The following is a 22,892-nucleotide window of genomic DNA, read 5'->3' on the forward strand; positions in this document are numbered from 1 at the left end:
ATCTCATTTTATCTGTGGTGATATGTCTCTGTGTCAAAAACAAGCGGTGCCATCTATTTTGGTCACCGGCAATCTTGAAATAGCAGCCTGCACTGTAGCAGCCAGGAGGCTGGATCCAATTGCGTCACAGTTTACGCTTTCATGCTATCAAAAAATTAGTAACAAATCGTTCACTCCAGTCAAATGCTTCCCTTGTGTATCAACATCCTTCTAGCAACAGTTGCTGTCTACTCACTGAAAGAGCAAACAAGCTAAAAAGAGACCCAGCAAAGTAAAAGACTCATTTTATAATTAGAATTTCAATGTATAAATATATTTTATGCAGATATCTTAGGCCTGCAGAGAGAGACAGAATGTCTTGTAGTAGCATTACAGGAGAGTCTCTAGGAACTTATCACTTAGGAATTACACATCATACGTTCCGTGTGTGAGTGCTATATTTTCTGGATGATGCACAACACATTTATTTATTTCCAAGATTAAGGGGTGCCTCTGCTGGACCTTTATAACATATTAGTATTATTACACTGTTACCTTGTAGATTGAGCTCTCTCACAGTTTGATTTATTTGTTTGGATGGCAGACAACATACAGCAGGAATTTGTTCTTGGAGATCCCTACCACTAGTCTAATTAAGATCAGGATGCATTCAGCATCCTGGCGGTCGGTCGATCCCATGCCTCCAAACATTGTCAGATGCAAAGGAGGGACATGCTGAAGCGGCAAAGCCGCGCCCGCCCGGAAAGGGGGCATGGCCTATTGGGAAGGGGGTGTAGATTTGCGGGAGTGCCGCGATCGCTAGCCATGACCCGTATTTTATCATTGAGGGGGCATGCCCAGAGCTCTGTGAGCTGCTGGCATGCCCCCTGTCCCTCTGTCTCCCGTGAATAGACGCTGTACGCATGTGTACTGCATCTATTCACCGCTGCTCTGCCCGGCAAAGCAGTGGCTACAGGAGCCACCGCGGGTGAGACAGCGGAACAGTCCCAAGAAAAATCAGGACAGTTGGGAGGTATGCGATCCTGAAGGTAAGTATCGGGGTTTGTCTTAGGGTTAGGGCCTGGGGGGGAGGGTTAGGCACTAGGAGGGTTAGGCATAGGCCCTAAGGGGTGTGGTTAGTCCTAGCCGCCACCTCTGGAGGGTTAGCTTTAGTCATCACCCCCAGAGGGTTACGGTAGGGGATGGTAAAATACTTTCCCCCACTGATGTCTGAATTTTCAGTTTCGGTCATATGACTGCTGGCATACCTACCGCCAGGATGCCATACCGAACCCTCGAGATCACCTCTCTGTTAGATCACCTACCGTGGCCAGCAATGCTCCATCTGCCCACAAGAACCAGAACCGCTACAAAGTCAGTGGCGCAACCAGTGGAGTAACCAGAAACCCCCTCTGATAGACCACATGTATTTTTCAGAGACAGACAGCCTTGTTTCCGTCTCTGCACTGGCTGCAGGCCACCCGCGGCCGCGATCAGAAGGCAGCTGCCTCAATCAGAGGGGATCTGCTTATCATACCGAGAGTTCTGAATGGCAGAGCTCTCTGCTGCACTGACTTGAGACAGGTGGCTGAGGGAGCTGCTATGGCTGGTAAGCCATCTGCTATTGAACTCCGGCGGTCAGCCTCCTCCTCTTCAGTAGGAACAGAAAGTAAAAGCCTTTGTGTAAGTATGATTGTTTGTGTGTGTGTTTGTAAATATGGTGTGTGTGTGTGTGTGTGTGTGTATGCATGCTATGCGTGTGTGTGTTTGTGTATGTACTGTATCCTAGTGTGAATGTATACACTTTTGAATACTCTACAGGTGCTGGCAAACAAGACTTTTTAGTCGGTTTATTTGTTTCTTATTGCACTTTTTGCTGTATGTGTACGCTATACAGTATGTGTGACTATATTTGTGTGTGTGTGTGTGTGTGTGTATACTATATGTGTGTGTGTGTGTTTGTAAGTATACTGTGCTTATATGTACAGATGTGTGCGTGTATATGTACAGGTGTGTGTGCGTGTGTTTATATATATATATATATATATATACACATACATACACATACAAACACACACACACACACACACACACACACACACACACACATACACAGTATATATACGGAAACCCCGCCTGGAAAATCTTACGTTTGCCCCTGAATATCTAGCTCAACCTCTGCTCTGATGTAATTGGCTGGTATTAGACTCATGTCTTCTTTTTCCCTGAGTCTTACATCTCCCTCTTTCCCTATATAGAGGATTCTGTTTGGCTGCATTTGGCCCCTCCCTGACATGTGCCAGCAGGAGTGAGAACAGAATCTCCGGCAGGCACCTGTGTAAATGCGAACCACAATTAAGCAGGCATCAGGTGATATAATGGGGTTGGGTACAAAATGTCTACAGTCATAAATGTCAATATCCATCATGAAGACAGTAATTAAATCTGAACATATTGTCCTGGTGAACCAGCGGTAACTTACCTTCCCCTAGTGGCTGGAGTGGCTCCAGCACACCGTCTTCCTGTCCCAGCGGTCATGTGGTGTCACTTCCGTGTCCGACCGCTATGGTCTTGTGATGGCACTGGCAGAGATAATTTATTTGCAAAATGATTGACAGGGACCGTTTGGGGAAGGCAACGGGGAGTGGCGGCAAAAATGCAGATGTATTATTTTAGGGGGATGGGGTGTATCTCAGCCTGATAATCGATTGATCAAGCGGTGCTTTGTGTTTGTAGCAAGCTGCTGGGACTAGCAAAGCCACCAGTAGGCGTTTCATTACAAATCCAGATGTCAACCTCATTTGCATATTGCACATTAGCTGGGTACAAATTTACAGCTGTGAATGCTTGAGCGTACATCTCTTAATGAGGTCCTACATATGTTAAACTATATTCATGTGAAATTAATGAACGGATGACACTGTATGATGAAAGGCCAGATACTTTACAAGACTTATAAAATTACTGTACATTTCAATGGTAAAAATGAATGGCAACATTTGAATGTACTGTACTTGAAAATGATGCAAACTGTTGCTAGTCACTTTTTCTGTGTCATGTGCAGCCCAATACCCAGAACCTCTGCTTTATGTGACAGGGGGCCTTATTCAGGTTTGTTAGCAAACAACACAGCGCACTAATGGATAAAACCATGTTGCACTTGCAGTTGGGACAGATGTAACATGTGCAGAGAGAGTTAAGGGCTCTACACACTGCTACTGGCCGCCGAGGTGCCAGATGGCCGATACGGCCGACAGACGACACAGAGGCGGAGGTGACGGGGAGAGTGAAGTTACTTCACTCCCCCTGTTACCTGGCCCCATAGTCCTGCATGCTAATATGGATGATATTGTCTATATTGGCTTGCAGGCATAAACAAGCCGGCACCAACGATGAACGAGCGCGCATCGTTCATCGTTGGTGCCTACACACTGAAAGATATGAACGATATCTCGTTCATTAATGAACAAGATCGTTCATATCTTTCAGTGTAATCGGTAAATGTGTAGGGCCCATTAGATTTGGGTGGGGTGTGTTCAAACGGGATCAGTACGAAATCCCGCTGGACGGGATCCCGGCAGTCGAAATACCGACACCGGAATCCCAACCAGCAGAATCCCGACAGGGGTGGCGAGCGGAACGCAGCTGCTTGCGGGCTCGCTGCGGGCACGGTGCCTCGCTACGCTCGGAACATTATTTTATTCTCCCTCTATGGGTGTTGTGGACACCCACAGAGGGAGAATATGTCGGGATTGTGCCGGTCGGGATTCCGGTGTCGGTATTTCGAACGCCGGGATTCCGTCCGGCGGGATCTTGACCGCATCCCGTTCAAACTGCAAACTAAATTGCAGTGTAAAAATAAAGCAGCCAGTATTTACCCTGCACAGAAACAATACAACCCACCCAAATACAACTCTCTCTGCACGTCACATCTGCCCCACCTGCAGTGCAACATGGTTTTGCCCATTAGTGTACTATTTTGGTTTGCTAACAAACCTGAATAACCCCCAGAGTCTGTTCTCTTGTTGTTTGATATCTTTTCTGGCATGTTGCATATTGAATGTTGACAACCATGTGATATGGTGTTTGCCTCCCTGTTACACCCCCCCCCCCCCCCCTTGTTTTTATTCCAAGGGCAGTTGTATACTTTATGATTCCACAAGTTATTGCCTTTATTGAAAAGTTTGTGTGTTACTCAAGATGACTTGTAAAGTTTTGTCAATCTTCCCGACTAAGAGTAACAGGAAATACCAACGAACACTAGACTCAGTAAACCTATAAAATTTCAGAAAGTAGCCCATTATTTCAACTAACTTTTCACTGAACACATTGGGAAGTTCTGACTAATTAGTTTTTGGCTTTCACAATAACAGTTTCAGGCCTTTTTTCTTTATAGCGTTCATATTAGGTTAAAGAGGTGGAATGGATCTGAAAGATGAAATATTGGCAGTAGTATATACATTTACCTCTCAGTAGGGGCCCTGTTCTTTGATCTGTGCTACAATTATTTTCTTACTCAACGTTTATTGCCATTCCATAGAGTTAATAGGCATTCGCATTATTCACAGACAGACATGTGCATTACTGCAAATGGATTACTCGGGGATACTAGATGATATTTCCTTAGTCCCGGAAAAAACGAAGCTGCGAAGCTGCTTCTTCATTTTCACCAACATGAATAAAATTAAAGTAATATATATGTAGTTAAGTTAGTAAACATAATAAGCAGTTTCACAGAACAAATACATTTTTTTCCACAGTAAATGCAGCAATGCATCATAATTGGCTTCCCAGGGGACAGGAAAGGTCATGAAAGGGAAACATAAAGAAAGATGGCATGTCTTAAGTCATGCACAAAATATGCAGGAATGATCCATGCTCCAGGTTAACACGTTGATTTAAACAGGAGAAAAAATATTGCTGTATCTTCTGAAAATGAAGAATGGATTTAAAATGGATGTAGGATGATAGCGGCGGGATAAATATGCATCTGGGTTGAGTGATAAATATGTCAGCTAATTCCAAGGTCACAATAGTGTTAAAGGAGAACAAGCAAAAAAATATATTGTGTAATAGGTTCAGATAAATGGGTAAAAAAAGTAACTTCCTGTGTATCAAGATCATGCTATCTATGGAGTGTTATTTACTAAGGCCCTGATTCACTAAGGATCACTAATATGATCCTCAGCGCAATTTCCTGATGAAACTGCGCAGCGCAGGGCCCATTCTGTGCATATGCAGTAGAGGCCCTGTGATCGCAGGGATGAGAACATCTATGCATGGCTGACAGGCAGAGGCGTTTGGGGGGAGGGATAGAGGCGGCCAGCGTTGCCGGAAACAGGGGGCACGTTGCCCCATTTTCTGGGAGTGTGAAGGCCAAGGACTACATCACGAGATGCAGTTTCCTTAGCCTTGCAAGCCACAATATGGCGGCTAAGAAACTGATGGTCGCAATGTTCATCTCAGATGCTATGCACCTCCTCCTGCATTTGCATTGCTAAAGGATTGCAATCGCAAAGCTGTTGCAAACAGCAGTTGCAAACCTTAGTGAATTAGGCCCTAAGACCAGTACTGCGCAGCAGCAGCAGAGACAGGCGGAGTAACACAGCAGCTGTGTCCAGAGGTGCCGATGGGGGGGGGGGGGGGGAGCTGTCACTATTTACCCGGGCCCAGGGGGCCCAGATAAATAGTCCTCCCCCACCACTCTTGGTGACCCTGATTTCCTCCACTGCTCTGCCCACTACTGCTGGCTGTGTCTGTATTGCAGCGCAGCTAAGCGTTACACTGGGCAGTGAGAGAGAGGAGACTGCTGCTGCAGTCCTGTGTCACTGCCAGATGTGCTGCTGGGCTGTTCTGCTACATTGGTGCAGCGAGCGGTAGTGGGCAGAGAGACAGAGTGTCTCCTGCAGCCCCCCCCCCCCCCCCCTTTCCCTAGAGCCATTCCCCTGTTCTGAGTGTACTTTCCTGGATTTGGCCACACACCTCAGTATCTGGACCTATATTAGCTCATGACAGCACTGGCTGTGTCTTTGAGTAAGCCCCAAGTTTCTCAGGATGACCAGGCTGTTCAGGCTTCTGGGTCGGAAGATGCAGACACTGGCTTGACTTCGGCACTCAGCGCTGCCCCTCCCCCCGCGCTACCAAGCTGCCGCAGACTGTCGATCAGGTTGTGGCATAGGGGGCACTGCGTGCGATGATGCAGGAATCATTCTGTACATGAGCAAAATGTGGGAACCACTATAGGAGAAGTGCGCTAGGTGCTCTGGGACAATGACTGAATAAATGTGGTTGTTGAGGTTTTCATAAAAAATGTAAATGTTTTTAATTGATAAATACATTCACATATCACAAATGATAATAAGTAAAGATATGTATAAAAAGTAAGAAATATATAAAATAAATCATGCATTTGTTTAGCCCTCAGATTGTAAAATAACCATAATTAAAACATATCAAAAAAGTTGGCTAACAAAGATTTTCTGGAAAATAGATACAGTGGGGTAAATTTACTAAGGTGGGAGATTTTTAGAACTGGTGATGTTGCCCATGGCAACCAATCAGATTCTACTTACCATTTATCTAGCTGCTTCTAGCAGATAATAGATATAATCTGATTGGTTGCTATGGGCAACATCACCAGTTCTAAAAATCTCCCACCTTAGTAAATTTACCCCAGTGATCGGTAATAACCAGTCGGGATATCGATGGAATCCAAACAGCAGCCGCGTAAATGTTGCTAAATCCAGTAATCATTAGTGCAAAGGACCCAAGTGTGTGCACCAGTGGAGGTGAATGACCTTATTCACTTAGAATAATTCCGCAATCAGACAACGTCAGCAAGGAAAAGTCAATAGTTATACACTGCACTATGTGAGAGGTAGTACTGACAGACCGGCTGGCAGTATGGAGGTGGGATGCTCCCCTAGGACGTGGATCATGTGTCCCGAGGTAAGGAGGAAGAGCCGATTGGCTGATCAGATGGACCACATACAGGTATTCTGATTCAAGTAGCTTGTCTTGTAGCTTACCGCTGCCACCTGTTCTGCGGAGTAGGACAGCCTGCTTTGCCGAGTTCCTTGCCTGAGAAGTCTGTTCAGCATACAAGCTACGACTCCTTCAGTCTGAGCATGAGACTATTTCTAAGTACCGGAATTCCTTCCAGGCTGATTATCCACCTGTGAGTTGTGTGTGTGTAGTCTGCAGATTCCTGTTTACGCCAGTGTTTTCAGTCCAGTTAGTAGCGCTAGACCTGAACTGCAGAGATCTTTGCTCTCAGGGCCTGATTCATTATGTATTGCTATTGAGGCTGAGATAGCGACGCTCACAAATCTGCTCTTACTAAAAATCGCATGTGAAGAGCCGCCCAGAAAGGATAAAAGATGCCCACTGATGCATTCGCAAATCTGCATATGCATGAGCAGATTCGCAATGCATACGTAAAAAAAGGACAACATCGACATTTGCGGCTGACCCCAGCATACTCAAATCAATGAGAATGCAGTCGCACTGGATGCCATCTTTTTGAATGCAGCGTTCGCAGATTACGTCAGATTCATGCCCTGAAAATGGCCATGACACGCCTGCGTTTTCCCAACCACTCCCCAAAAACGACATGTTACCACCCACAAACAGCCATTTCCTGTCAATCAAAATACGTTCACTTTACAATTAGGCTGCATACGCATTGTGATCGCAGCACATGCGCAGTTTGACAATAATCGCTCACTGCGTGCAATCTCAAATTTGCAATTGGTAATGAATCAACCTCTCGGTCCCTTAGAGCATGCTACTTCCCAAAGTGCACCCCAGTTTCTCCTGCCTGTGCCACATGAGTTCTCTCCAACTCTGTGACTGTTTTTGCACGCAAGCCTTGCACCCCCTTATAATCTATCTCTCCACCCCCAATTTATTAGTAATATAAAGCATTTTTCCTTTAATTTATTTTATTTAATTATGTATGTTTCCATTTAAAAGAAAAATAAGTTCATTTAAATTTTCTCTGAATCTGCACTTCATGCCCAAGACCAGGCTTCCAGTGCTAGGCTCATGTGTAACCCACTTATGGCTCCTTATCTGGCCAGCAATGCGGTCTCTGCTTGTTGGTGCCGGACAGTATTGCCAGGGAGCTGAGCATTCCTTTTTTAGATCGTAACATTTTTATTCCTCCATCTAAAAATCCTGTAGCATCAGTGGTGACTGGACAGTGTTTGCATCAGGCATCCATGTATCATGACTGCAGCTTCATCAGTGGCTGAAGCTTTACCTATGGAACAGAGAAACCTTCATTGGCCCTGGTTCCTCCATCATTAACTTTAATTATTCTATGTCCTCTGAAGATAATGTTTGGTGTAATCTAATTTATGTCTTAAATTAATGATTTTTATTACATTGGTAGAAAGAAATCTAAATGGGATGCAGTTATGTGACCAGCGGTCAGGAGACTACATCCTATATCTCTACATCCCGAACCCTCACTATCCCAACGGTCGGCATGCTGACCAACAGGGACTAGTCCACGACAACCATAGAGTGGGAATAGAACCTGTGGCGAGTGCTGCGACTGAGTCCGCTGCTTCGTTGCGTCCACCCCCCATCCCCCCCGACAGCAATCTAATAGCAAAGATCCTGACGTCAGTATTGTGACCGCCGGCCTCACATACCCAACCCATCTAAACATGTGCTCTTCTGTTTAAAGCAAGGGGCATCCAATTGAAAGTTTTGGATGAAGCCCAATAGGGAAGAGAAATTAGATGACTCCTTCTGTACCCTTTGGTATCAAACCTTCTAAAGATGGGGCAAGTGGAGAATTTGTCATAGCATCCAATCAGTTTATAGCTATCATATCATCTTTGGATGTGCTTGATAAATTCTAGCTAAGCTGATAGTTTGGTAGGAGTAACATCTCCACTTATTCACTTTTCCACTCTTTAAAAAGAGTTTATACTTTCCCCCCTCTTTATCTCAAACCTATCTTTAAATAATTCCATGCACCTCATCACTCAGCAAGAAACACCCCTCGTCATCCTAACACATCTTATTAGACTTAGATTTTGCACCCCAGCAGAGTGGCCATCTTGGCCCACAAGTCTACGGGGGTCATTCCGAGTTGATCGCTAGCTGCCGTTGTTCGCAGCGATCAGGCAAAAAAAAAAAATCTGCATTTCTGCACATGCTTATGCACCGCAATGCGCACACGCGACGTACTGGTACAAAGGCCTTTGTGGTTTTGCACAGGTTCTAGCGACGTTTTCATTCGCACTGGCGGCCGCAAGAAGATTGACAGGAAAGGGGCATTTCTGGGTGTCAACTAACCGTTTTCAGGGAGTGCTAAGAAAAACGCAGGCGTGCCAGGGAAAACGCAGGCGTGGCTGGGCAAACGCTGGATGTCAAAAGCCAACCCACCAATGTTAGAATCAACGCACACGAAGAGTAAGTACAGGGCTGGTCTTGTTTTGCACAAAATGTTTTTGCAGGCGTTCTGCTGCACAGGCGTTCGCACTTTGCAAAGCGAAAAAATACACTCCCCGGTGGGCGGCGACAATGCGTTTGCACGGCTGCTAAAAACTGCTAGTGAGCGATCAACTCGGAATGACCCCCTTTGCTAGAAGCAAGGACTGTTGCACCATTGCTAGTTAGCTACAATTGTAGCCAGCCAATGATTTTCATTTTTCGTTTGTTTTGCCATGTATTGCATTGCTAGTTAGTAGGAGCGGGTAATGTGGTTTTCTCTGCAGTACACTACAGTGAGGCCTAATAACCTGAGCAAAAATAATGGGGTCTATTCATAGAGCAGAGAAAAGCCCTGTTTTGCTGTAAATAGGGCTTTTCTCTGCTTAGCGCTATTCGTAGAGCGGTTTACCGTGGAAAAGTTCTTGACTTCTCCAGCGGCATCCCCACTCTGTGCCAGAATCGCATCGTTACCATGGTTTTGTGTTTCCCTCTGTTTCTGTCGGTCGCCGGGGGTTAGCTCCACCCCTTTTCCCCAGATCTCCCTGCATGCGACTACTGCTAGTTGTTCTTAAACTCCTGGAAGACGCCGGCACATGTGCAGAGAATATCCCAGCAATGCGCAGAACAAGAGAAAAAAACTGACCAGTCAGTGAAAAAAAGGAGAAGATGGGACCATGGGACCCGGTTATACCAGATTGCATCGGTAAGAAGGTGAGGGTACATGAATAGCTACTGAGCTATAGATTGCATTGAACTGATGCGATCTATAGTGATAAGCAACAATTCTTTACTGCACACCTCCATGAGAAGACCCCAATATATGATGTGGAAACAAAGATGAAACTTTAGATAAAAAACGCAAGATGTTACACAAGGAAAGAAATCCTACACTATCTAAATGCACAGAACATAATGTATTATCAAAGCCAAGGATGGTAAAGATGAGTCATTGAGAAATTGTGTAGTGTTATTAGATCTCTGCGTATCTAGTAATTATCAGTGATATCATTTGTTCACATTTCCTGGAAATATCTGCTGAAATAACAGTGTTGATATAGGAAAATTGACGTTGTCTGATGAGCAGCTCCTAGAATCAGCTTTGTAATGAACAGAATAGTTCCAGTGTTTGTCCTCCACTATCCCTTTCTCTTACCTCATACTTTCTCGAGTCTCTCTCGCCACCAATACTTTCTTTTATCTCACTCTTGCCACCACGCCTTTCTCTTACCACGCTCTTGCCACCATGCCTTTCTCTAACCACACTTTCACCACCACTGCTTTCTCTTGCCTCGCTCTTGCCACCAATGCTTTCTCTTACCTCGCTCTTGCCACCATGCCTTTCTCTAACCACACTTTCACCACCACTGCTTTCTCTTGCCTCGCTCTTGCCACCAATGCTTTCTCTTACCTCGCTCTTGCCACCATGCCTTTCTCTAACCACGCTCTTGCCACCAATGCTTTCTCTTACCTCGCTCTTGCCACCATGTTTTTCTCTAACCACGCTCCCACCACTACTGCTTTCTCTTGCCTCGCTCTTGCTACCATTGCTTTATCTTATTTCGCTCTTGCCACCATGTCTTTCTCCTACCTCGCTCTCACTACCACTGCTTTCTCTTTTCTCACATACGCCACCACTCCTTTCTCTTACCTCACTCTCGCCACCACTGCTTTCTCTTATCTCACACACGCCACCACTACTTTCCCTTACTTTGATCTTGCCACCGCTCCTTTTTCTTATCACGTTCTCTCCACAACTGCTTTATCTTATATCGCACAAACCACCACTCCTTTCTCTTACCTGCCCATGCCACCACTGCTTTCTCTTATCTTGTACACATCACCACTCCTTTCTCTTACCTCACTATTGCCACCATTGCTTTATTAACCTCACTCTCGCCACCACTCCTTTCTCTTATCTCACACTCGCCATCACTGCTTTTTTAACCTCGCTCTCTCCACCTCTCCTTTCTCTTTCCTCACTCTCACCTCCTCTCCTTTCTCTTACCTCACTCTCACCACCACTCCTTTCTCTTATCTCACACTCGCCACCACTGCTTTTTTGACCTCGCTCTCTCCACCTCTCCTTTCTCTTACCTTGCTCTCACCACCATTCTCTGGCCCTTTCAGAAGAGAACTGTAAAATGATGACAGTGATAACAGTGAATTGATTATATATAAGTTTATTATTATCTTATAAAGATACAAAATTTTATCCAAAACCTTTTATTAAGTAAGTGCCGAAAACCATAAAGGAAGAAAAAGTAAAATATTGCTTACTTTTCTATAATGTACAGTAAGCTCTCGGGCAGGGACGTCTTCCCTCTTCTTTCTTTCCTTGCACTATCCTTACTACTAGTGCTCCTTGTCTTTTGTCTCCTTCTGTCCTTCAGCGACTCTGACACGATCTGCTCGCTCGTACCATGGGCACAGGATCATTGAGAGCTGATGTGCCTTCCCCTGCGATGTACCACTGCCTGATAACTCTAGCTACAGCAAGTAGCCCCACCCTTCCCCCTGTAACCATCAGTCCCTGGTTATGCTTTCACTGAATTGTTTGTATGTATGCTTTGTACTAACCGTTGTGTGTTTATGCCACGTACTTTAATGGTGTTTACAGTATGTTACGTCTTGTACAGGGTTGCATACACCTTGTGGCACATAACAAATAAAATATAATAATAATAATAATATGGTTTTGTCACAAAGAAATGATTACCAGTTGTCCCTTCCAACAGTTATTGTTAAACAGTTTATACACAGGCATGTTAAGGGGAGTCCTGATGGCGGGAGCTGCAAAGCTCTTAGCCCATAGCTCTGGGAACTTGTCCTGGGATAATGGGGGTCATTCCGAGATGATCATAGCTGTGCTAAATTTAGCACAGCTACGATCATTTACACTGACATGCGGGGGGACGCCCAGCACAGGGCTATCCCGCCCGCATGTCAGAGCCCCCCCCCCCCCGCAGAAGTGCAAAGGCATGACGATGCCTTTGCACTTCAAGAGTAGCTCCCGACCAGCGCAGCTTTAGCGTACTAGCCGGGAACTACTCATCGCTCCCTTGCCCGCTGCGGCCCACCTCCCATTCGGTCTGGCCTTGCCTGCATTTGCCGGACCGCGCCCACGAAATGGCGGCCAAACGCCGCCGTTCCGCGCCCCCCCCCCCCTCCCGCCCAGCGACCGCCTCTGCCTGTCAATCAGGCAGAGGTGATCATAGTGGCCCGAAGGCCTTCGGCCGTCTGCCATGCGCCGGTGCACTGTGGCGTCGGCGCATGTGCAGTTCTGACCCGATCGCACCCCTGCGATAAACTGCAGCGTGCAATCAGGTCAGAATGACCCCCAATGTACATTAGCAGGTATTTTACCGCGCAAGGAAAAATGACTGCAATTAAATAGCCCTGGGTGTTAAAGCCCAAGGCTATCACCCTTTCCCCGACCCAGTAAATTACCTCATGTAATTGAAACTGGCTCTTAGTGTAGACCCCATGCTCTGTCCGTTTTCTCGTTTTTTACTCAGTGCTCTTTAGCAACTTGAAATGAATGATTGCACAGGCAGACATTGTATATTACGGTGACTAAGAGTAATGTGCTGTTAGGTGGGCATACAGTACATACCCTGTAACGCGGACCCTACTATATACATACTGATAAGATTGCATCTGTCAGCATAGGGAGGGGGAATTGCTTGTTGGTAATTTGCCCTAAATCACTGTTTAATCACTATGCTCTCAAGTGCTGAGAACGATTTATCCAAACAAAAAATTACTATTAACAATATGTATCTCTGTATTTTCTCACTGCATGTAAAGTTATAAGTACAGCATACTATTTACTATTTATCAGGTTTTAGACTTGACAATTATAATTTCTTTATGCTGCTATTCACTACAATGAGAAATGACAGATCACCTGCATATACTATTAATCACCTGCAGGGACAGGGGCGCCAAAAGGAGTTTGTCTCTGTGATGTGTAAGAAGTGAAATGATCGCAAAAGCAAAGGAGCCGGTGGCATTCTGCAGTCGGGTTGGGTTCGGGATACCGGCGGTCGTGATACCGGCGGTTGGGGTCCCGGTGGTCAGCATGCCGACGCCGGGATCCCAGCTGCCAGAATGCCGGCAGGGGAGCGAGCTCAACAGTTGCCACAGGTTCTATTCCCACTCTATCGGTGTCATGGACACCCACGAGTGGGAATAGCCCTCGGCCCCCTGCCAGCATTCTGACGGCTGGGATCCCGGCGTCTGTATGCTGACTGCTGGGATGCCGACCGCTGGGATCGTGACTACATCCCCTGCAGTCACCTGACCATGCATGTGCTGCAATTGCTTGGGAGGGTTCTGGAGGAACCCTGTACCGATGATTTTTGCAGAGTGTAGCCCATAGACTACAGTGGCTAATGCTGCAAAATAACCACATTGCACTTTTTTAAACTTGAGCTTTTTTCCTTCTGAGACACAATGTATATATACACAGTACATTTCTAATTTACAGGTAAATGTCCCAGGGTCACAGGAAACCACACAAACAGTACTGTCCTAGCTTGTGTAGCCTGTGATTTGTGGGAAGGGAGGCAGATGTTTTAGCATGTACAACATTCACAGCGGACAGCAGGTACATGCCCCAAAAACTGGCATAACGCGTCTGCATTTTGCCAACTACTCCCCGTAAACTCCAAGTTGACACCTCCAAACCGTCACGTCCTGTCAATCACTTTGCAATGTAATCCTCACTGCAAGTGAGATCGCAGCGGCACCTCTACACATGTGCATTGCAATCGCAGCACAATCTCACAATGGGGGTCATTCTGACCCGCTCACTCGCTGCTTTTTAACGCAGCAAGCGAACGGGTCCCTACTGCGCATGCGCCGGCGCTGTAGTGCGCCGGCGCATGGCAGACGGCCGAAGGCTGTAGCAGGGATGTGATCCCCTCTGCCTGATTGACAGGCAGAGGCGATCGCTGGGCAGGAGAGGGTGGAACGGCGGCATTCGCCCGCCATTTCGTGGGTGCGGTCCGGCCAACGCAGGTGTGGCTGGACCGAACGGGGGGGCCGGGGAGCGTTGAGTAGCTCCCGGCCAGCACGCTAAAGCTGCGCTGGCCGGGAGCTACTCTTGAAGTGTAAAGGCATCGCCGCTGTGCGATGCCTTTACACTTCTGCGGGGGGGGGGGGGGGGCGGACTGACATGCGGGGTGGACTAGCCCTGTGCTGGGCATCCCCCCGCATGTCAGGGAAGATGATCGTAGCTGTGCTAATTTTAGCACAGCTACGATCAACTCGGAATGACCCTTAATAATCGCTCTGTTGCGTGATAATGTCCATTGTGTACAAACATGAATTAGGCCCAAAGTCAAGAATGCAGGATTTAAATAAGTGCCAGCTGCCCTAGATGCGGCAAGTATGGAACACAACTCCATCACTGAAGTATGGATGGACATCGATGGTCAATGTTTACAGACGATAAATGTTTTTCTTTCAATGGCAGTATTGTTACAACTTAATGGTGGTGTTTCGATGTTTGCCACCATTGAATGGTAATAAAGTGATGGTCTTTCGATTGTAATAGTTTTTTTTACAAAATCTTGACAGCCACGCTGGCCCTAGCTCCTTCCTGGCTGCTGATTGTGTGTCTGTGCTTGCCGCGACATCACTCAGCCATAGGTCACTGGCGTACTTATCCCCACTGTGCTGATCCTCCAGTGACAGACAGTACGCTCCACCCCGGCTAGCCACGCTGTGTGGGTTATTGCGTATGTGCGAACCAAGGCTCTGCTTCCTCCAATGACAGACAGTCCAGTCTGCTCTCGGCTGGCCGCACTGTGGGGATTTACCATTTAATGCTTTGGCTGCAATGGTTAGCTAAAATTTGCCCAACTACAACTCACTCATTCCACTAACATGCGGGGGGGGGGGCTCCCAGCACAGGGCAAGACCACCCGCATGCTGGGTCCTACCCCCCCCCACCACCACCACCACCACTAAAATGTGAGCGCTTTACTACACAGCAAAGCTCTCTCATGTTTGTGGTAGCCCCCTGCCTCCGCAGCCTAGATGTGAAGGCAGTCGCGGGAACACCATGTTTTGGGTCGCAGCAGCTGCATGTGACATTACGCAGCCGCTGTGGCCCACCCCGCAAACGCCTGCGTTGTCCGGACAACATCCCCCAAATGCCGCAGTGCTGGCCCAAAAACGCTGCGTTGACGCCCCTGCCAGCAAACGCTTATGTCAGTCAGGCAGAGGCGTTCGCATAAGTGAGATGCCGTCGCATCTGTCTGTGTGCGCACACGCAGTGTGGCTCCTGCGCATGCTGCACAGGGGCTTCAGTATGCGAATGCATCACTGATGCGTTCCATACTGAATTAGGCCCTTAAGGGTAAATTTACTAAGATGGGAGTTCTATTTAAGATGGGATGTTGCCCATAGCAACCAATCAGAGTCCAGGTTTTATCTTCTAGAAGATGCTAGATAAATGAGAAGTAGAATCTGATTGTTTGCTATGGGCAACATCCCATCTTAGTAAATTTACCTTAGTGTGAAGATTGCACCTGACCTACGCCAGCCATGATATTCCCTGCATTCCCACTTAAATATATCAGACTATGCTTATAGATAAAATCCAAGCTTTCCAGCAACCATATAATAGGGCACTGAGTATCTTTGGGGGCCCTCAGAGAAGGAGCTATTTGGAATCTTTGCTTTAAGTGCCAAGTATATCATCTCTCCCACTACTGCAAACATGACAGGGCCCTGAACCTGCTGACAGGAAAGCCTGAGCATACCAGCTGAGGTGTGACAGGAGCTCACCACTCATGCTGTCTGTTATAGGCAGGCACATAACCACTGAGGCTATAGGCTACAGTATTTTAGCCCACAAAGTCACAAACATCAATGTCTGACATCAGCCTTAGGCTGTTTGCACACAGAAGTTCGGAATTGTCTCTCAGCTGCTCAGTGTTTGTTACAGCAGAATGAAGGCAAGACGCAATCTCACATACAGGTGATCTCTATGGAGAGTGCTGGTGCAGGTCACATGGCCATCCTTGCAAGGCAGATGTCAGAGAGGGTCAGGGATGAAAGAATGTAGAACGCACTGTACTTTTCCTTGGGCCTGCTCTGTCATCTACTCACTGTGGGGAGACGTCTGCATGCAATGCCACAGTGTCTCTGCCTAAACTCAGTGTTCTCTATGTGAGATACCAGAAACCGAAACAAAGGAAGGAGATGCGGAAATGAGTAACACCTGTGAGCACAGGCCCTTGATTGTATTGTATCTGCACTCTTCCTCTAAATGGTTAACCAAATGACATTTTCCTGTAGGCTGAAATGTAATACAGATACTGTAGCTGAATCTATATTTAGCCCACATATTTTTGTTGATAATGTCTTGGAACATTTGTTTTTCTTTAATTGGAAAGAAAATCACTATAATTAGATTACTGATTTAAGACTTAATTCAATTAACATGCAATAATCTTTGTTATTACAGTGCTCATTTTTGTGTTAAATATTCCATTTGCTCAATCGGAACAATACCATTTTATAAAGTGATTGATAATATTATATGGAACGTTGATAGAAAGGCATGCTTAATTATAAGCTGATAGAAGAGCATGCTTGGTACATATAAGGGGTAGATGTATCAAGGTTTGGACAGAGATAAAGTGGAGAAGTGGCCCAAAGCTTCTGTCATTTATTTAGCACGGTCTTTGAAATGACAGTTATACGTAAGTTGATTAGTCCCTTTCACCTCTCTGCAAGCTTAATGCATTGCACACCTACCCGAAATATATCAAGGGTCTTAAAGTTCAGGAGGGAAACATTCTCCAATGGAAGAGAAATATTAGAACTCGAGGACATACACTGAGACTGGGGGGGGGGGGGTTTCAGGGGAAATTTAAGGAAAAATTACTTCACAGAAAGGGTAGTGGATATGTGGAATAGTCTCCCATCAGAGGTGGTAGAGGCTAAGACTGTAGAGCAATTTAAACTTGCTTGGGACAGGCATATGTGTATATCCTTACAAAGAATTAAGGTTCAAAAAGGGTTGAGATTGCCTAAAGCACAGGTTCTCAAACTCGGTCCTCAGGACCCCACACGGTGCATGTTTTGCAGGTCTCCTCACAGAATCGCAAGTGAAATAATTAGCTCCACCTGCGGACCTTTTAAAATGTGTCAGTGAGTAATTAATACACCTGTGCACCTGCTGGGTTACCTGCAAAACATGCACTGTGTGGGGTCCCGAGGACCAAGTTTGAGAACCACTGGCCTAAAGGATAAAAAAAAAAAAAAAAAAAAGGAGCAGACTAGATGGGCCAAGTGGTTCTTATCTGCCGTCAAATTCTATGTTTCTATGAAATGCTAAGACTCTCAGTCAGCTCCAATTAATAATACAGGTTGAGTATCCCATATCCAAATATTCAGAAATACGGAATATTCCGAAATACAGGTTTTTTTGAGTAAGAGTGAGATAGTGAAACCTTTGTTTTCTGATGGCACAATGTAAACAAACTATTTAATACACAGTTATAAAACATATTGTCTTTAATGACCTTCAGGCTGTGTATAAGGTGTATGTGAAACATAAATGAATTGTGTGAATGTACACATACTTTGTTTAATGCACAAAGTTATTAAAAATATTGGCTAAAATTACCTTCAGGCTCTGTGTATAAGGCAGGCATTCCCAACCACGGTCCTCAAGGCACACCAACAGTGCAGGTTTTAGTGATATCCAGGCTTCAGCACAGATGGTTAAATCAAAATAACTGAGGTACTAATTAAGTCACCTGTGCTGAAGCATGGATATCACTAAAACCTGCACTGTTGATGTGCTTTGAGGACCGTGGTTGGGAATGCCTGGTATAAGGTATATAAGAAACATAAATGCATTCTGTGCTTAGACTTAGGTCTCATCGCCATGATATCTCATTATGGTAAGCAATTATTCCACAATACGGAAATATTCAATATCCAAAATACTTCTGGTCCCAAGCATTTTGGATAAGGGATACTCAACCTGTACTCCATCAGTCTACTGCAGGCAGAGCCGGAGCTACCATTAGGCAGCTTTAGGCAGCTGCCTAAGGGCGCCGGCACCTGAGCGGGCGGCTCTGGGGCTGCTGGCATCATAAGGGTGTCTCTCAAATAGACATCCTTATTTTACTTATCACTGGCAGCGGCTGTGGTTTGCATAACCAGCGGCCGCCGCTCCCGCACTTCCAAACTGCTGTCTTGCTGAGTCTGCAGACATGTCACAGTCTGACATGTCTGGTGCAGCAAGCAGCAGCGGTGCCCTCCGTCCGCCCCCTTTCCTTATCTGCTCTGTCCCACGGGACCAGCCTCCAGTGTTCTACTTCCCCTCCCTCAGGCTCCGCCCCCGGGCTCCGCCCCTTTTCGATCCTCCGTTCCTGACTGTCTTGAGCCTGCAGTGCTATGCTATAGTCTTCTGCAGTTTTACAGTATGGGGGGGACCATGATGATGACTGACAGGAGACTACAGGACCTCCTTCAATCAGAGGTAAGTATCTTATGGTGATTTTTTTTTTTTTTTTATATATATATATATGTATATGTATATATATATATATATATATATATATTTTTTTTTTTTTAATTGAGGCATTTGCATGTAATCTGGGGTTTATTAATATAATCTGGGGAGGCGGGTGTTGCAGCTATATTATGTGGGGTGGGGGTGTAGTACTATTATGGAGTCATGAATTAATGTTTTATTTTGGTATATTGATGTTATTTGTGGGTGACTTAAATGTGTGTGTGTGTGAGGGGGGAGGGGAGGCTGTACTAATATTTTGTGGTAACTCATTAAGGGATGTATTGATCTTTAACATGTACTGTAGATAGGGCTGTAAGGGGTCTATTCAAGTAGCAGAAAAAAAGCCCAGTTTTGCGTGAAACAGGGCTTTTCTCTGCCTAGTGCAATCCACACAGCGGGTTACCGGGGAGCAGTCCCCGACTACTTCCCCAGCGGCATCCCCGCTCTGTGCCTGAATCGCATCAGCATACTTTTGTATGGTGAGTGCGATTCATGAAGGAGTGGAAAGCTCTACTTTCTGCTTCTCCATGGAGTTCAGGTTCACCATCTCAGGATGGTGTAACCTGAAATGTGGTGCAGAGACAGCAGGGAAGCTCAGTGCTTCCCTGCTATTTGTCCGCACTCGATGCTGGCTCAGCCTCCCGACCTCCCAGCAGCAACTGCTGCCTGCCAGGAGGTCAACAGGTGGCGCATGCACATAGGGACCCACCGGCTGGCTCCGCGCATCGGAGAGGTGACTGCCTGCAGAAGCCATCACCGCTGGACACCCGCATTCCGCAGCGCTTCGGCGAAAGGGTGAGTATACATGAATTGCTACTTATTTTATTACAGCTATACATCGGATCGAAGCCATGCGATGTATAGTGATAAGTAACAATTCAGTTTTCATTTTCTTAATGAAAAGACCCCTTAGTAACAAGTCCCAGGTGCAGCACAGAGGAGCCAGGATATAGGTGATGGGATGGGTGGTAAGCGGCATAGAGGAGCCAGGATACAGATAATGGGATGGGTGGTAAGTGGCACAGAAGAGCCGGGATACAGGTGACGGGATGGGGAGAAAGCGGCACAGGGGAGCCGGGATACAGATGACAGAATGGGGGGAAGCTGTAAATAGGAGCTGGGACACAGGTGACGCCATGGGAGGAGGTGGCACAGAGAAGCCGGGATACGGGTGACAGGGTAGAGAGGAGTGGCACAGACGTGCAGAGTTGCAGGTGACAGGTTGGGGGGAAGTGGCACAGAGGAGCCGGAACACAAGTGACAGGATGGGAGAAAACGGCACAAAGAAGACAGGAAACGGATGATGGTATAGGGGAAGCAGCACAAAGGAGCACGGATACAGGTGGCGGAATGGGAGAAAGCGAGAAAGTGATACAGAAGTGTTTGGAAATGGATGATGGGATGGGGGGAAGTGGCACAGAGGAGTCAGGATACAGATGACAGAATGGGAGAAAGCACAGTAGCCTCGACACAGGTGACAGGATGGGGGGAGGTGGTACAGAGGAGCTGGGATACAAGTGATGGGATTGGGACAAGGGTTACCGGTAATGGGATTGGGATAAGTGGGACAGGAGATCCAGGACACAGGTGACGAGAAGGGGGAAGCGGTACAGAGGAGCTAGGATACAGCTGAAACCGTGGCACAGGTGACGGGATGGGGTGACAGGAAAATTTTGCCTAGGGTGCCCAGAAACCTTGCATCGGCCCTGACTGCAGGCATTCCCAACCACAGTCCTCAAGGCACATGAACAGTCCAGGTTTTAGTGATATCCGTGCTTGAGCACAGCTGTCTTATTTAGTACCTCAGTTATTTTGATTTAACCGTCTGTGATGAAGCCTGGATATCACTAAAACTTGCACTGTTAGTGTCCCTTGAGGATAGAGGTTGGGAATGCCTGCTCTACTGTGCTTGCCCTTCACCACTATATGACTTTGCTTGACTCCTCAACTCAACTCATGCAAATAATAAATGTACTCTCTTAAAACACAATTACAGTCTATGATTGGCTGAGCCACGTAAGGGACTGCTCCTAATTGGCTGTAATAGTAGTAAGCAGCTAAAAAGGCTGGAGCTTAGGTCATTGTGCTCCATGTGTGCATACCTCCCAACTTTTGCCTTCTTGAAAGCGGGACACCCGCGCGGCGAAGCCGCGCTCCCGAAAAGGGGGCGTGGCCTAAAAAGGGGCGTAGCTTCACGGGAGGACCCGCGATCGCGAGCCACGCCCCCATTTCTCTATCGTCCTAGTGGATGCTGGGGTTCCTGAAAGGACCATGGGGAATAGCGGCTCCGCAGGAGACAGGGCACAAAAAGTAAAGCTTTAGGATCAGGTGGTGTGCACTGGCTCCTCCCCCTATGACCCTCCTCCAAGCCTCAGTTAGATTTTTGTGCCCGGCCGAGAAGGGTGCAATCTAGGTGGCTCTCCTAAAGAGCTGCTTAGAAAAGTTTAGCTTAGGTTTTTTATTTTACAGTGAGTCCTGCTGGCAACAGGATCACTGCAACGAGGGACTTAGGGGAGAAGAAGTGAACTCACCTGCGTGCAGGATGGATTGGCTTCTTTGGCTACTGGACATTAGCTCCAGAGGGACGATCACAGGTACAGCCTGGATGGTCACCGGAGCCTCGCCGCCGGCCCCCTTGCAGATGCTGAAACAAGAAGAGGTCCAGAATCGGCGGCATGAAGACTCCTCAGTCTTCTTAAGGTAGCGCACAGCACTGCAGCTGTGCGCCATTTCCTCTCAGCACACTTCACACGGCAGTCACTGAGGGTGCAGGGCGCTGGAAGGGGGGCGCCCTGGGAGGCAATGAAAACCTATTTTTGGCTAAAAATACCTCACATATAGCCTCCGGGGGCTATATGGAGATATTTAACCCCTGCCAGAATCCGTTAAGAGCGGGAGACGAGGCCGCCGAAAAAGGGGCGGGGCCTATCTCCTCAGCACACAGCGCCATTTTCCCTCACAGAAAGGCTGGAGGGAAGGCTCCCAGGCTCTCCCCTGCACTGCACTACAGAAACAGGGTTAAAACAGAGAGGGGGGGCACTAATTTGGCGTTAGAAATATATAAAAAAGATGCTATAAGGGAAAACACTGATATAAGGTTGTCCCTATATAATTATAGCGTTTTTGGTGTGTGCTGACAAACTCTCCCTCTGTCTCTCCAAAGGGCTAGTAGGTCCTGTCCTCTATCAGAGCATTCCCTGTGTGTGTGCTGTGTGTCGGTACGTGTGTGTCGACATGTATGAGGACGATGTTGGTGAGGAGGCAGAGCAATTGCCTGTAATGGTGATGTCACTCTCTAGGGAGTCGACACCGGAATGGATGGCTTATTTAGGGAATTACGTGATAATGTCAACACGCGGCAAGGTCAGTTGACGACATGAGACGGCCGACAAACAATTGGTACCGGTCCAGACGTCTCAAAAACACCGTCAGGGGTTTTAAAACGCCCGTTTACTTTAGTCGGTCGACACAGACACAGACAGGGACACTGAATCCAGTGTCGACGGTGAATAAACAAACGTATTCCTTATTAGGGCCACACGTTAAGGGCAATGAAGGAGGTGTTACATATTTCTGATACTACAAGTACCACAAAAGAGGGTATTATGTGGGATGTGAAAAAACTACCGTAGTTTTTCCTGAATCAGATAAATTAAATGAAGTGTGTGATGATGCGTGGGTTCCCCCCGATAGAAAATATGGGCGGTATACCCTTTCCCGCCAGAAGTTAGGGCGCGTTGGGAAACACCCCTTAGGGTGGATAAGGCGCTCACACGCTTATCAGAACAAGTGGCGGTACCGTCTATAGATAGGGCCGTCCTCAAGGAGCCAGCTGACAGGAGGCTGGAAAATATCATAAAAAGTATATACACACATACTGGTGTTATACTGCGACCAGCGATCGCCTCAGCCTGGA

The 22,892-nt window shown here is 46.8% G+C and overlaps 1 protein-coding gene and 1 long non-coding RNA gene across 2 annotated transcripts in view; one reads left to right on the forward strand and one right to left on the reverse strand.

Moving 5' to 3' along the window:
- Window positions 1–18,134, reverse strand: part of LOC134928855 (uncharacterized) — a 107,779-nt gene extending 89,645 nt beyond the window's left edge. The window contains exon 1 of the long non-coding RNA XR_010178071.1: window positions 18,077–18,134. This is a non-coding gene — a long non-coding RNA (uncharacterized LOC134928855). The remainder of the gene's footprint in view (window positions 1–18,076) is intronic.
- HDAC9 (histone deacetylase 9) overlaps window positions 1–22,892 on the forward strand; it is a 1,168,275-nt gene that overhangs the window by 632,091 nt on the left and 513,292 nt on the right. The window lies entirely within an intron of this gene.

This window comes from Pseudophryne corroboree, chromosome 5 (genome assembly GCF_028390025.1).
Source record: "Pseudophryne corroboree isolate aPseCor3 chromosome 5, aPseCor3.hap2, whole genome shotgun sequence".
In the NCBI taxonomy this organism is placed as follows: domain Eukaryota; kingdom Metazoa; phylum Chordata; class Amphibia; order Anura; family Myobatrachidae; genus Pseudophryne; species Pseudophryne corroboree.